Here is a 13,770-nt window from a genome sequence, read left to right on the forward strand (position 1 = left end):
GAGTAGAGTGTCAGTGCAGTGATGTTTTGTGGAGTAGAGTGGCACAGAGCAGTGGCGTAGAGTACAGTGGTACAGAGTAGAGGGCAGTGGCGTGCAGTTGTTTAGAGTGCATTGGCGCAGAGTCAGTGGCATAGAGTGGCATGGGGTAGAGTTACATAGAGTGCAGTGGAGTAGAGTGGCATACAATAGAGTAGCAGAGAGTGCAGTAATGCAGAGTGGTGCAGTGTCATAGAGTGCAGAGTAGACTCATGTGGCATAGAGTGTAGTGGTGTAGAGTGGTGCAGAGTGGAGTATTGTAGAGTGGTGTAGAGCAGAGTATAGTGCCTAGAGTGCAGTGACAGAGTAGAGTGGTGTAGAGTGCAGAGTTGCAGAGTAGAGTGTCAGTGCAGTGGTGTAGAGTGGTACAGAGAACAGTGGCATAGAGTACAGTGGTGCAGAGTAAAGGGCAGTGCAGTTGTTTAGAGTACACTGGTGTAGAGTGCAGTTGCATAGAGTGGCATTGGGCAGAGCAGAGTGGCATAGAATGCAGTGGAAAAGAGTATATTGGTGCAAAATGCAGTAGTACAGAGCAGAGTGGTGTAGAGTATAGTGGCGGCCAGACGAGTGTTGCAGAGTGTCAGCTTGCCGTGGTGTAGAGTGCATTGAACTAGAGTGCAGTGGTCAGAGTGGTATAGAGTACAGTGGCGTAGAATAGATTGTTTCAGAGTAGAGTGCATTTGAATAGAGTGGAGAGGTGCAGGGTAGAGTGCAGTGGCATAGAATGCAGTGGCACAGAGTGCAGTGGCATAAAGTAGATTATTTCACAGTAGAGTGAGGTGGTTTAGAGTGGAGAAGTGCAGGTTAGAGTGGAGTTGCATAAAGTGGCATAGAGTGTGATGGCATAAAGTAAAGTAGTGTAGAGTGCCGTGGCATAGAGTGCAGAGGTGCAGAGTAGATTAGAATGATGTACAGTGTATTGATGTATCGTGCAGGGGCATAGAGTTGAGTGTTACAGAGTAAGGTGCATTAGCATAGAGTGTAATAGCTTAGAGTGCAGTGGCGTACAGTGCAGCGTTGCAGAGTGGCAGAAAGTGGAGTTGTGTGGATTAGATTGGTGTTGCCTAGACTGGAGTGGTATGGCGTGCAGACGAGCAGAGCGCAGTGATGTAGAGAGGCGTAAAGTGCAGTGGCTTAGAGTAGAGTAGTACAGAGTAGAGTAGAGAGGCATAGTGTGAAGTAGCATAGAGAGCAGTGACATAATGTGGAGTGGTTCCGAATGGAGAAGAGTGCAGTGGCATGGAGTGGCGTAAAGTGGAGTGATACAGAGTAGAGTGGTGTGGAGTGGTGCAGAGCAGAGTGGAGTGGAGCATGCATGGTGTGGTAACACACTGCCATTACAGACAACACATTTTTTATTGAAATGACCATTACATTTGCACAGATATACAGTTTTTCAAATCAAACTATATTGTGCAGAGACAATGATGTGTGGAAATTGCATCACCTAATGCAATGATTTGTTTTAATCATGTAAAGGTATTTGTTTCCAGCACAGTTCAGAATTAACAAAAATGTGCTTGATTTGTACTTCTAATTCTGATATCTTCTGAAGTCTATTTAAATGTTGTCATGTGATAGAAAAAACTCTTTCCTAACCCCAGTATCCAGCAAGATTGTCGCATAAATCCTCTCACTTTGAAGTCAGAGAAAGGAAAGGAAACACTAAGTTCCCACCGAAGACAGAGCCTGACATTTGACTTTGTTCTTTGATTGCACAGCAAATATGATAAGATAAGAACAATATTTACAGGCCTGTTTACAGAAAGGGAGCACTCGGCAGGATACTGTAAATAAGGTTTTGGCAAGGGAAGGGAGGAATTCAAGCTGCATAGCCTAAAACAAATAAAGCCAGCAAATTGAAAGCAACAAATTGTGAGTTACAAACCACAAGGCCAATGGCAAGCAACGGGCAGAATGCATTCACAAGGAAGCACTATGAATTAACTTAAAGTGACAGTTGTGGGATACTTTGTGGGGAAAGTCCAGTATTTTAGTCCATATCTTGCAGAGGTTTGGTACATCAATCACCCAGGCAGTATGACAAGAAGACCTGGAGTGGTTTCCATGTTGCAGGATAGGTCTGTACACCCATTCCATCAGTTTGCCACCATTTCCTATGGTAGAGAGTTTCTGGCACACCTCTTGTAGGGTTAGTGCTAGGTAGCAGACATGAAATAGGGCATTTAATGATTATTTAAGGCGGTTGTAAGTAAGTAGTTGACCGGGGTGAAGATGATAGTCTGCCACAAGGGTTTGGAAATTTATTAGCTCACTGTTCAGAAACAAAGTCCCCAATTTTAAGACACCTGCAACATGCCACTGATGGAGTTAATCTGATCACAGCCATCCTGTGCGAGTGGGAAGGCTTAGCAAAGGTAGTGCAGGAGCATAGGGTTTCTTCGTGTCAGTGAGTTTACAGGTTCTGGCAAGGCAAGAGAAAGCCATGCATGATAACCCCGGATGGTGATCCATAGAATGGTCAGTAGGAAACGATGAGCAGTGCATTAAGCCTTCCTTAAAAGTCTTTACTGGTAAACCCCATCTCATGCAGGGAGGTGGGCAGAAAGCCAGTGAGCCACCCATTGGACATCTGCAGCTGAATAAAAGCATTCTAAGTCCAGAAGATCTAATCCATCTGCAGTCACAGTTAGCTTTAGAGTGGAAAGAGCTCCCGATGGCGCCGCAGTGACCAAATCAGATGTGTGGCCTGTCTGAAGAAGGAATGAAGGACGAGCAGGAGAAGGTTTGCAAAATAATACTATCATTGGGGTAGCACACCATCTTCACTAGTGCCACGTGGCCTCTACAGAAAGCAGAAGAGAAGACCAAAAAGCAAACTGGGCTTGGAGGGACCGTTCGCTCTGCCGAGATTTTCATCCTGGAAATCAGTGTAAGAATGGTAGATATTAATCATTAGGTATCGAAAGTTAACTGGTTCCCAGTTCAATCTGAGATCTAATTGTGTATGAAGGCGAAAACAGTGCCATATGTTAAAGAAACACTAATTACATTTTAAAATGTGTAAATTTTGTTTGTGCAATTTACATCCCAAATATTTTGAAGATTCTATGTGTACTTGCCACTTAGGGATAACCCAGATCTCTAGTTTGGCTTTTGCTCAATTTCAAAATCATATAAAGACATGGACTAAGCAGGCAATTGCCTTGCACAACCTTGCAAGGGGTCTGGCCCCTGCTCACCCTTCAAAAGCACTAACAGCGAACCAGTGCACCAGAAGAGTTTGCCAAGGTGGATGGTGTTGATTGTTCAATCACTTGACAGTGCCCCTTCTGTTTCGCTCCTGTGTGCAGACAACTCCCCAGGTACCCAATACCTTCAAATAGTCTTGGTGGACCCATCTTGTCTGATTTTAGGAATTGTCCCACCTTGTTCGCGTCTTCTTTATTTATCCAGTTGTTAGCAACAATCCTTTGAATTACTTGCCGTGGATCTCCCATTTGATCTCGATTTCATCCTACTCTTTTATTATCTTTGATTGGTAGTCCAGGCTCCCATTTCTGAGATAAATGTAGAGTCCCAAACATACACTCTAGTGCAGTGAGACTACAACAAGTTATGTGTACATCACATCCTGACATTAGGTGTGAGACTGTCGCCCACACCATCTGCCCTGCCTCTTTAAAAAAAATTCGGTTGAAAGTCCATGGGCGGTTGGGGTAAGCCAGATGTTTTTGTTCAATTTGTGTAAACTAGCATAAGGTTAATTACCTTAATGTTTCCCAAACTGTTTGCCAGGGGTTTTGAAATGTTCAGAAACATAATCAAAATGTTGCTGTTACTTTCTCTTCAGGAAAGATCGGGTAGATTTGGGTAGGGGTGATGGCCTTGCCGTGAAGGGCATTCATTTACTACTGAACAAGGATGTAATGTGACACCTGAATGTAGCACACCAGGAGGCAATCACAAAAGGTCCACAGTGAATAAATAGTGCTAAGTTAAAAAAGAGTAAATAAATGCACTGACAACATAGTGAGGCATGGCCTCTCTTGCGTGTGTCTGTAAAACTGACGTTTGTTCTTGAATTTTTGTCCTGAATTTTGACCCTTTGTCCTGAAATTTTGTCCTGAATTTTGACCCTTTGTCCTGAATTTTTTACAGTCCTGTCCAGAATTTGCCTCAGTGCCAGGTGGTCACCCTAATGTGCAATATAAAGGGATACCCTGAAGGCCAAAAAGACTAGCCTACTAACCTTGCAAAGCGAGGAAGCAGGAGCCCACATGACACGGTCTCCTTTCGCTCTCCCTCTACAACAATTGACTGTTAATTAGTCGTGACGGACCGAGAAGCAAAGGACCCCAAATGAGTAACTACATTCGCACATTAACACATCCAGCAATTGTGTTTAAAATTAACATCCCCCAAGTTTCAGATCAACATAAAAGCACATTAAAAACCAGCCTAGTAAACATTAAAGAAAAAAGAAAAAGCGGGCAGCTGGGCCACAAAACCTCGGTCCGCTGCATCCAAACAGTAATGTTTGGTGAAAGTATGTGCATTTAATTATGTTGCTGCTTTCCAAATTTCTGGAAGTGATACTCCATAAACAAGGCAGTGGATGTAGCAGTCTTTCTAGTTGAAAGGTCAGCGACTTTCGTGGACAGCAATCTTTCTGCTTTTTCGTGGCAACATGCTATTGCTGTTGATACCTAATGTGTTATGTTGCTTCTTGACAATAAGTAACCGTTCCTGGGTGGAGCAAAAGAGATGTGAAGCTGATCCAGTTTCCTGAAGGCTTTTGTTTGCAAGGTTTGACATCCAGAGAATGAACAGCCCTTTCCACAGCAGAAGAAGCGTTCTTAAAATAGGTTGAGAGAATGATAGGCTCATTTAAGTGGAAAGAAGTCTGAACCTTAGGGATGAACTTAGGGTTGGTTCTTAATAATACTTTATCCTCTCTGAACTGTAGGAAAAGCTCAATCATGGTAAAGGATTATATTTTGCTGACACTTCTGGCTGATGTGGGGGTCAATAGTAGGGCTGTTTTCCATGACACTTACTTCATATCCGCTTTATGGATCAGCTAAAATGGTCCCTTCATGAGTTAGGAAAGAACCGTCTTAAGCTGTCAGGATTTTGCTGGAGGTTTTATTGGTGGAAAGGGTGTGAATAAGTCCTTCATGAATTCTCTCAGAAATCCATTTGACCACAGTGATATTTCACCTGTTTTTCTGCAAAATCTGGAAATCCCTGCCAAATGCACTTTTATAGAGGAGTGCGCCAAGCCTGACTTCGCCAGGTGGAGACGATATGAGAATAGCCATTCAAGAAGAAACTAGTGTCTATTGTTATTAAAATACCAGCAGCAGAATCTCTTCTATTTTGCCACATAAGACGTATTTGTGGAAAAAGCCCATGACCGTTCCAGGATCGACTTGCATTCTGGTGGTATACTCAGAGATCCAAATTCATTGCCGTGAGGTCCCATGCCAACAAATTGAGAGATGTTATTTGAGGATGCAAGACTTCATTGTTCTGCATTGAAATCAGGTTCTCTATCGGTTGACACTGGATGTGTGGGGAAAACCGACAGAAGGAGTTCCATGTAACAAAAGTGTCTCAGCCACTCCAGGTTTATAAGAACCAGATGGCATGGCTCCTTCTTCATTTTGCGTATCACCCTGGGAATGAGAGGGAAGGGAGTAAATGCATAGGCAAACACTCCTGTCCATCATATCTGAAGAGCATTGCCCCAGATGCCTCTCTGAGGGAACTTGCTTGCAAACATTCTGCATTTTTTGTTGCGTAGAGTTGGAATGAGACCTAGATTTGGGTTATCCTGCTTTTGGAAGACCTGACACAATTGTGTCTGATTCATTTCACATTCGTGGCATTGACTCGTTGTCCTGCTTAAAGAGTACACCCATATATTGTTTATGCCTGGGACATGTTTGACCTGCAGACAGATGCCATGAATAAGTAACCCCTTCCATATATGCTGAGTTGAAAGGAGAGGCTTTTTGATCTTGTTCCCCCTTGCTTGGCTTGGTAGAACATAGTGGTGGTAATGTCTGTTCTGACCAGGACCGAGGAATTGTGAATTCTGGGCAGGATTGCTTGTAGCTCTAGAAATACAGCATTGAGTTCTAAAAGATTGATGTGCATTTGAGCTTCTTGAACAGTCCATTTTCTGTGGATTTCCAACTCCTGAAAATGAGCCCCCAACCTTCTAAGGAAGCATCCCTCTCATTAGAGAGGCATGGTTGAGTTGCCTTGAAAGAGAGTCCCAGAAAACTGTTTACTTCTTTTCCTCACCATGACTAAGTTTTCTTCATCGTAGGGGTGATGTTGATGATATAGTTGAACAAACCGAGCAGCTGTATCCATTGCACATCTAATTGTTCCTGCAGCAGTCTCTTGTTCAGGCAACAATTTGGTATTAATTGGATGCATGAAGATAGCATTCCCAGCACTGACTTGAACATTATTACCCAATATGATTGATAATGGGAATAGAGTGGACATTTTTTTTGGCCTTAAAGTCATACAGAAAACATTCTGGCCCTCATGACCCTGGCGGTCTTCTGACCGTCAAGGCCATGGTGGCGGTTTCACTGGCAACATGCTGGCGGTGGAGACCGACACATTATGAGTGTGGCGGGTTGGCCTCTGCCAACCTGCCACATCCTCACTCTCAGCATCTCTGACCCGGCGGTCCACAGAAGACCGCTGGCGGTATTTTGAGCTGGCTTTTCACCAGGGTTTCTGCGGTGGTAGCACTGCCACGAAAACCCTGGCAGAAAGGATTCCGGTGACAGGGAATTTGCTCCCTGTCACCGGCAGACGACTCCTTCCACCCCACTCCAGCAAGCACAATATCCCCCTCTAACCCCTCCCTCCATGTACAGCACTCCCCTTCCCCCACCCCCTCCATGTACAGCGCCCCCCTCCATGTACATCGCCTCCGCCCCGCATACATGCACACGCACAGACACCCACACGCACCCTGCATACACTCATTCACCAACACTGACATACACGCATTCACTCACATGCATCCATACACGCATTCTCTTCTGCACTGATACATGCTTACACACACGCATACACACATGCAGACAAACACGCATTCACACACACAAACACCCACACGCATGCACAACATCCCAGGGGCCCCGCGACACCCCCTACCGCCATCCTGTTCCTGGCGGGCGAACCGCCAGGAACAGGATGGCGGTAGGGGGTGTCAGAATCCCCAAGGCGGCGCAGCATGCTGCGCCGCCTTGGAGGATTCTGACGGGCAGCGGAAAACCGGCGGGAGACCGCCGGTTTTCCTGCACTGACCGCGGCCAAAGCGCCGCGGTCAGAATGCCCTGCGGGGCACCGCCGGTCTGTCGGCGGTGCTCCCGCCGACCCTGGCCCCGGCGGTCTGAGACCGCCGGGGTCAGAATGACCCCCTGGGTCCTGAATCAGTTCCCCATCTTCAGGTTGGCCGTCAGCGTCACTATCTATATAATCATCTCTGATAATGATAGGTGGTGGTTGTGGTACTACCCCTTGCTCTTGTGTGGGAACAGTTACTGGACTCTTGAATAAAGGTGCTGTTAGACCTGTCAACTCCTGGCATGGTTTTCACTGTCTTTTTGGCTCTGACCTCTCGTTTTTGATTCTGTGCCAAATTTTGTGTTTGCTGGCTTTAGGACTCTGGGTATTTTACCACTGCTAACCAGTGCTAAAGTGCAAGTGCTCTCTGTCTAAATGGTATTGGTGATTGGTTTAGCCATGATTGGCATATCTGATTTACTAGTAAGTCCCTAGTATAGTGCACCATGTATGTCCAGGGCCTGTATGCTACTAGTGGCCCCCCAGCACTGATTGTGCCACCCACAAGAATAGCCCTGTAAACATGTCTCAAAACTGCCACTGCAGTGTCTGTGAGTGCAGTTTTAAACTATCATTTCGACATGGCAAGTGCACCCACTTGCCAGGCTCAAACATTCCCTTTTATTACATGTAAGTCACCCTTAAGGTACGTCCAAGGCAGCCCCATGGGCAGGGTGCAGTGTATTTAAAAGGTAGGACATGTAAGGGTGTGTTTTACATGTCCTGATAGTGAAATACTGCTAAATTTGTTTTTCACTATTGCAAGGACTATCTCACCCATATAGCAACATGAGGATTGCCTTGAAATATATTTGAAGTGTAATTTCCCATTGGGAACAGATAGAGATATGGAGTTTGGGGTCTCAATTTAAAAATACATCTTTTGGTGAATCTGGTTTTTAAGTTGTAAGTTTGAAAATGCCAGTTTTAGAAAGTGGGCATTTTCTTGCATAACCATTCTGTGCCTCTGCCTGTCTATGGAATACACGTCTGGGTCAGGATGACAGTTGGGCTGTTTGTGAATTCACTCTAGACAGTCACAGTGCTGGCCTGCTGCTTCTGTCCTGGGAGTGAAAGGACTTGACTTTGCTTTCTACATCCTGCTTACAAAAATTCTCCAGCGGCTTGGACTGAGCTTGCTTCCTGTTAAGAAGTCTCAGGGACATCAAAGACTTCATCTGCCAGCACCTGGGCTCTCTTGCTGATAGTCCTGCCTTGCCAAGTGGTGTCAAATCCAGTTCATTGGCCCTTGGAAGTGAGTTCTGGTGTCACCAAGAAGAAACAAGCACATCAACTCCAGTGTGACTTCGGAACTGGTGCTGCTGTCCGACTCCTTCTGCTGCCTGCACTGGAGTTGTGGTCCTCGCTGAGTGCAATGATCGTGACCGACGCTGCAGGCCCGACGACGACAGGGTTCCTCTGAAGTCCTGCCACAGCGTAAGTCCCGAGTGCTGTGTCACTGACGTCTGTAAGACCTGACTCCTACTCTGCCTCAGCACATGTGGCCCGCGGTATGATCGAGACACCACAAAGTTGATGCCTCGAGTCTTGACCAGCTGGTTTCATCGACCCTGCTGGATTCTAAGGAACCGACGCCTGGCCACTGATGCCGCATCTCCTCCCCTGCATCCCTGAAGAACTGACACCTCAACTCCCCTGCCTAGCAATAAGTAACTAACCTTGCACCAGCTCCAGCGACGCCTCCCCTTCCTGACTCCGTGTGACGTCTTTGCTTCCTCGTTTTCCAAGGTACTGTACCTGGGATCCGTGAGACTCCATGACTGGACCGCGCTCCCTCACAAGCGGTGTCTGTTAAGAATGGCTCCGTCAAGATGTTGTGACAGCCTCAATTGAATCTATTGTGTTTCTAAGAGTTTTTCTAAGTTTTAATCTTTGAAAATGCATATCTTTGCTTGTATATGTCGAATTTCTGTTGTTTTGGTCTTGTTTAAATCAGATAAACATTGGCTATTTAACTAAACTGGCCTGGGGTACTTTTGTGGTGCTTTCACTGTGTTACTGAGTGTGTGTACGAATACTTTATACATTGCCTCTGAGCTAAGCCTGACTGTTCATGCCAAACTACCAAGGGGGTGGGCAGGGGTCATCTTAGCTGTGTGACTTCCTTACCCTGACTAGAGTGAGGGTCCCTATTTGGACAGGGTGCAAACCACTGCCAACTAGAGACCCCATTTATAACAGGTGCTGAGCCGAGAAATCCTGCACGACCTGGAGAAGGTAGCAACTGCGCATGTGCTGCAGCGAAGAGCTTATAGTAATCTTTAAGCATATGCCTCAAGTCAGTGACCAAAGAAATGGTCTCTAAGATAATTTCCTCTCTTGAGCCTCGATGCTCCTCATAAGGATAGTTTTCCTGGCACGAGCCATACCTATGAGACTCAATGTGTTGGCGAGAAGTAAATGTGTAGTCTTCTTCTAAGTAGGTGGAGGTGTCTATGTTAGGTCCTTCCTCCTCATCCACCTCTTGGCACTTTACTTTCAACTGTGAGGGGTTATAAGCTGGACTGAAAAGTCCCTCCTCACTTGATTCCTCTTTGCCAAGAAGGTGGGATGGAGGTAATGGAAACACTTTGCTTAGTGATGTTTGGTCGACGTAGAATAGGGTGTTATTTTTTTTTTTTACTGATTGCCACTGAAGCTGGTATTGATGCTAGAGACTTAAAAGGCCACCTTTGACGGGATGGTTGTTGATGACGTAGTCGACGAGGTGGTCGTCATCACAGCTCTCATCGATGAAGAGGTCGTTCTCGTCAATGTTGTTGTAGTTGCCATCGACACTGAGACTGGAAGTGAAAGGAACTGCACTATGATGTTCTCGTGGACAAAGCCGTTGTTGACAGGTGCACCGACGGTCTAATTTTCGATGACAATGCTTCCTTGAGGGGAGTGACAGGAAGACATTGACGGTACCTTGTGAGAAGAAACATAAGCTGAGTCTTTAAAGACTTATTTTACTGACCCAAATGTTTTTTCGTTAGCCTTTAGTCTCTTGGAGCCTTTGTCACATGAGGTGAAATCCTCATTTTTGTGCTTACAGTCAGCTGGGGGGTGACCCTCTTCCTCATTCGAACCAGATTCTGATGTAGATTTTTCCTTTGGGAGCAGGTCCTTAAATATTTTAGCAGAAAACGTTCTGCAATATTCATAGTCCTTGGGTTTAGGGTTGGGATATAAGCAGTATAGACAATCTTAATGAAGGTCCTCTGAAAAAGGTCTTAGCCTTCCACAGGACCTGAATCATGTAAAAAGGCTTTTCATGGACCCCTCTGACATGGTGCCCAAATACTAAAGGAAGAAACTGTACCTCAAAGGCTATAGCAGTAGAATGTTCTCTATTCCTGTGTGAAGTCATAGGTCAGGAGTTGAGAAGTTGAAACAACTGAGCAGAGCTCAGGAAGATTCCCTCACACACGACGTGTGGTTAGAAATCTGAGGTATGGTGGCTCTGCAGGGAACGAGTGGTTCGGGGTCCTGCCTCTGAGTGGCTGGAGTTTGGGTCTACTATAAAAATGTGAATTGGTTAACAATGTCAATTGCTTTTTCGATTCTGCTTGTTTTGAATACCGTGGGACTCCCACCATGATGACAGGGAAGATTCAAGCATGTGAATCTATGAAACATTCCATGCTGGAGAATCCAGCAAACTACATGGATTGAAAAGCATTTGTAAAGCAAGTAGGTCTCACCTTTTGGACATATTGGCTTTGCCAATGCAGTTTGCCAGTGCTGTGCAGTATCTCCGATGCTGCCAAGCATCAACAAAAAAACAGTGCCATGACACAATCAATGTTGTCTACTCAATTGTACAGGTTCCATGTTTCTTGTTATGTCCTACCTACCAGGCAGCACAGTCTGTCTGGTTTGTAAAAATATCTGTTACTATCTTACAGTGGGCTTAGGGCCCGTCCATTGCTTTATTTTATTTTCATTCTCATTTGCTTTATTCATTAACTTGTGTGGGATTTGCTTCCTTTTCTTATGTTTGTCCCTCCACTGAAGTATGTCTGTATTACTTGTGTCCTTCCACTGCTGACTTTTTAGACACTACTTCTTTTCTTGTTGGTTATGTACCCCACAAGAGTGCATGCGTTTTCCATTTGTCTCCCTCGTGTACTTTTCTTCTCCCCTTCATGAGCTCTGTGTTACTCTCTCTTACCCGCGTCTTCTTTCCCTGCCGCTTCTGTGATGTGCTCACCCTTGTGTGCTTTTCCCCCGCTTTGCTTTCTCACCAGTATGGTACTTCCCAAACACCGAAACAGTTTAATGTTGCTTTATCTCTTGCCTGTTTGCATTTCTACCCCCCACACCCTTTTATGTCTCTCCCTTGCCCATTTATTTTCTGACCCTTCCAGCCCTCCTTGTTACACACCCCACGTTTGCCCTCCTTGTTGCATCCACCCCGCCCACGTGTTGGCTCCCCTTCCTGTTTCATTTCACCCCTCTGCTTTAAAAAACACTTCCCTTCATTTTTTCCATTTATTTACTGATCCAACTCGAATCAGTAAATAGGAAGAAAAAAACAAAATGGCTGCATCATTTTGTAGGGAACCCCATGCTTGGTGCATGTGCCTATAAAATGAGGTGACCAACTGCATCATAGCGTTTTTTTTTATTCCTTAATAGCCATGCTGCACAGCTCTGGGAGTGCAGTGCAACATTGTTACAAACCATTGGCAAATACTATCATTCCCAAAGATGGGCCCTGTTGTCTTCGTTGGTGCTTGTTTTTTATTTACTGATCAAGATAGTGAATGCCACTTGAAACAGTTAATGAACAACATTTTTTTCTTTAGCTTAAGAGTGCAAAATTTAAATAAAAATGACCCAGAGGATGGAGGGGCAATGGAGGGACAGGTTATAGGTGAGTGGGGGGGGGGCAGGGAAAAGCAACACACAAGGTGAAGAGCAACTCAGGGCCTGAAGGGAGTAGCACAAGATGGAGAGAACAACAGAGGGCAGGTGGCGGTTGAGAAACAGCAAGCAGCACAATCGGGAGAAAACAACATGGGGGCAAGAAGTGCACGAGGGAAAGCAACTCTGAACACATGGGGAAAGTAGCTAGGGACAAAGCACACAAGAGAGTGCAAGCAGCATACGAGGGAAAGAGCAACTTAGGGGACTGGTATTTGGCACAGCATTCAAAGGAGAGTGCTAGAAAACACATGCACTCTTATTAAGAGCTAAGCCTAAAAAGATAAAAATAGTTCCCTGAAAGTGAGCAGTGAAAGAATACAAGTCAGCCAATCAAAAAGAATAGTCAAGACCTAAGCTCCAGAGAAGGGACAAACACAAGAAGAGCAAGGCAAGCCATTGAATAAGAAGCAAGCAAATGAAATAAGAGTGACAATAAAGGCAACTGATGGTAACCAATGGGAGGGGCCACTGTAAGTTCACAATAGGTCTTTCGTAGCCAGACATCTGTGCTATTTGGTAAGCAAGTCCTAAAAATATATCTGTGTTGTTCTTAACAGTAGAAGTTTAAAGTAAGAAAAGCCAGGCAATCTATATGTTAATATCATTTGCACAGGCTGACTCTACAAAGCAAACAATTTCAGGAGAGGTCAACACCTCAATAAAGATAATAAAACATATTGAAAACACTGTGAGGTCAAATGTCTATATGGAGATTGCTCTCAGATCAAGACTTTTAGTAGGCCAGATGTTCAAACTGCTGCTTAGCTTCAGTCTGTAAATTAAATACCATTTATTTGTTCTGCATTTTAACTGCAATTTCAGTGCAAGATGTTAAGTAGAAAGGCACACATTTTCGAAACAATTTATGCCCATGTATAACCTGCTTACCAGCTGTTCAACGCAGGATGCTCAATTTTCTTTCTTTCCATCACATTAGAGTGCGGAGGGAGGAAACGGTGCTGCCGTGCTCGGTTCTTAAATGATTAGACAATCCCTTGGGCACAGGTGCAATGCCAGAGACAGACCTTTGACCTGGGCCTTCATTTCCCATAACTCATTAGGTTTTGAAACAAAAGCGCAGGGTTGGAAACATGGTGTACTGGCGAAATGAAATGAGGTGGCAATTAGCACTGTGGGGTGGACTGACTGAGTTGTGTTTACAAAGTAAGATGCGTTGCATCATGGGAAACGTGTGAATGGTGATGGGAAATCTAGCAGTGAATGCAGAGAGGATTCTCATCTACTGGCTTCAAGCAGGCATCAAAGAAGATAGCTCACACCGTACTGAAACGAGGCGGAGTCCAGTTTCACTAACTGGTGAACAATCTCCGTGACCCCTAACCTATTGTACTTTAACTGCATTCATGTAGCACCTACTGCACCTGACGAGGTGTTAAAGTGCTTTATTGCAGGTACCACGCCATGCCACTGTGTAGCCCACAATAAGTGTTAATA

General features: G+C 45.0%; 1 protein-coding gene across 3 annotated transcripts in view; it reads right to left on the reverse strand.

Moving 5' to 3' along the window:
* LRRN2 (leucine rich repeat neuronal 2) overlaps nt 1-13,770 on the reverse strand; it is a 378,579-nt gene that overhangs the window by 88,976 nt on the left and 275,833 nt on the right. The gene's annotated exons all lie outside the window — the stretch shown is intronic.

The sequence above is a fragment of the Pleurodeles waltl genome, chromosome 6 (genome assembly GCF_031143425.1).
Source record: "Pleurodeles waltl isolate 20211129_DDA chromosome 6, aPleWal1.hap1.20221129, whole genome shotgun sequence".
Classification (NCBI taxonomy): domain Eukaryota; kingdom Metazoa; phylum Chordata; class Amphibia; order Caudata; family Salamandridae; genus Pleurodeles; species Pleurodeles waltl.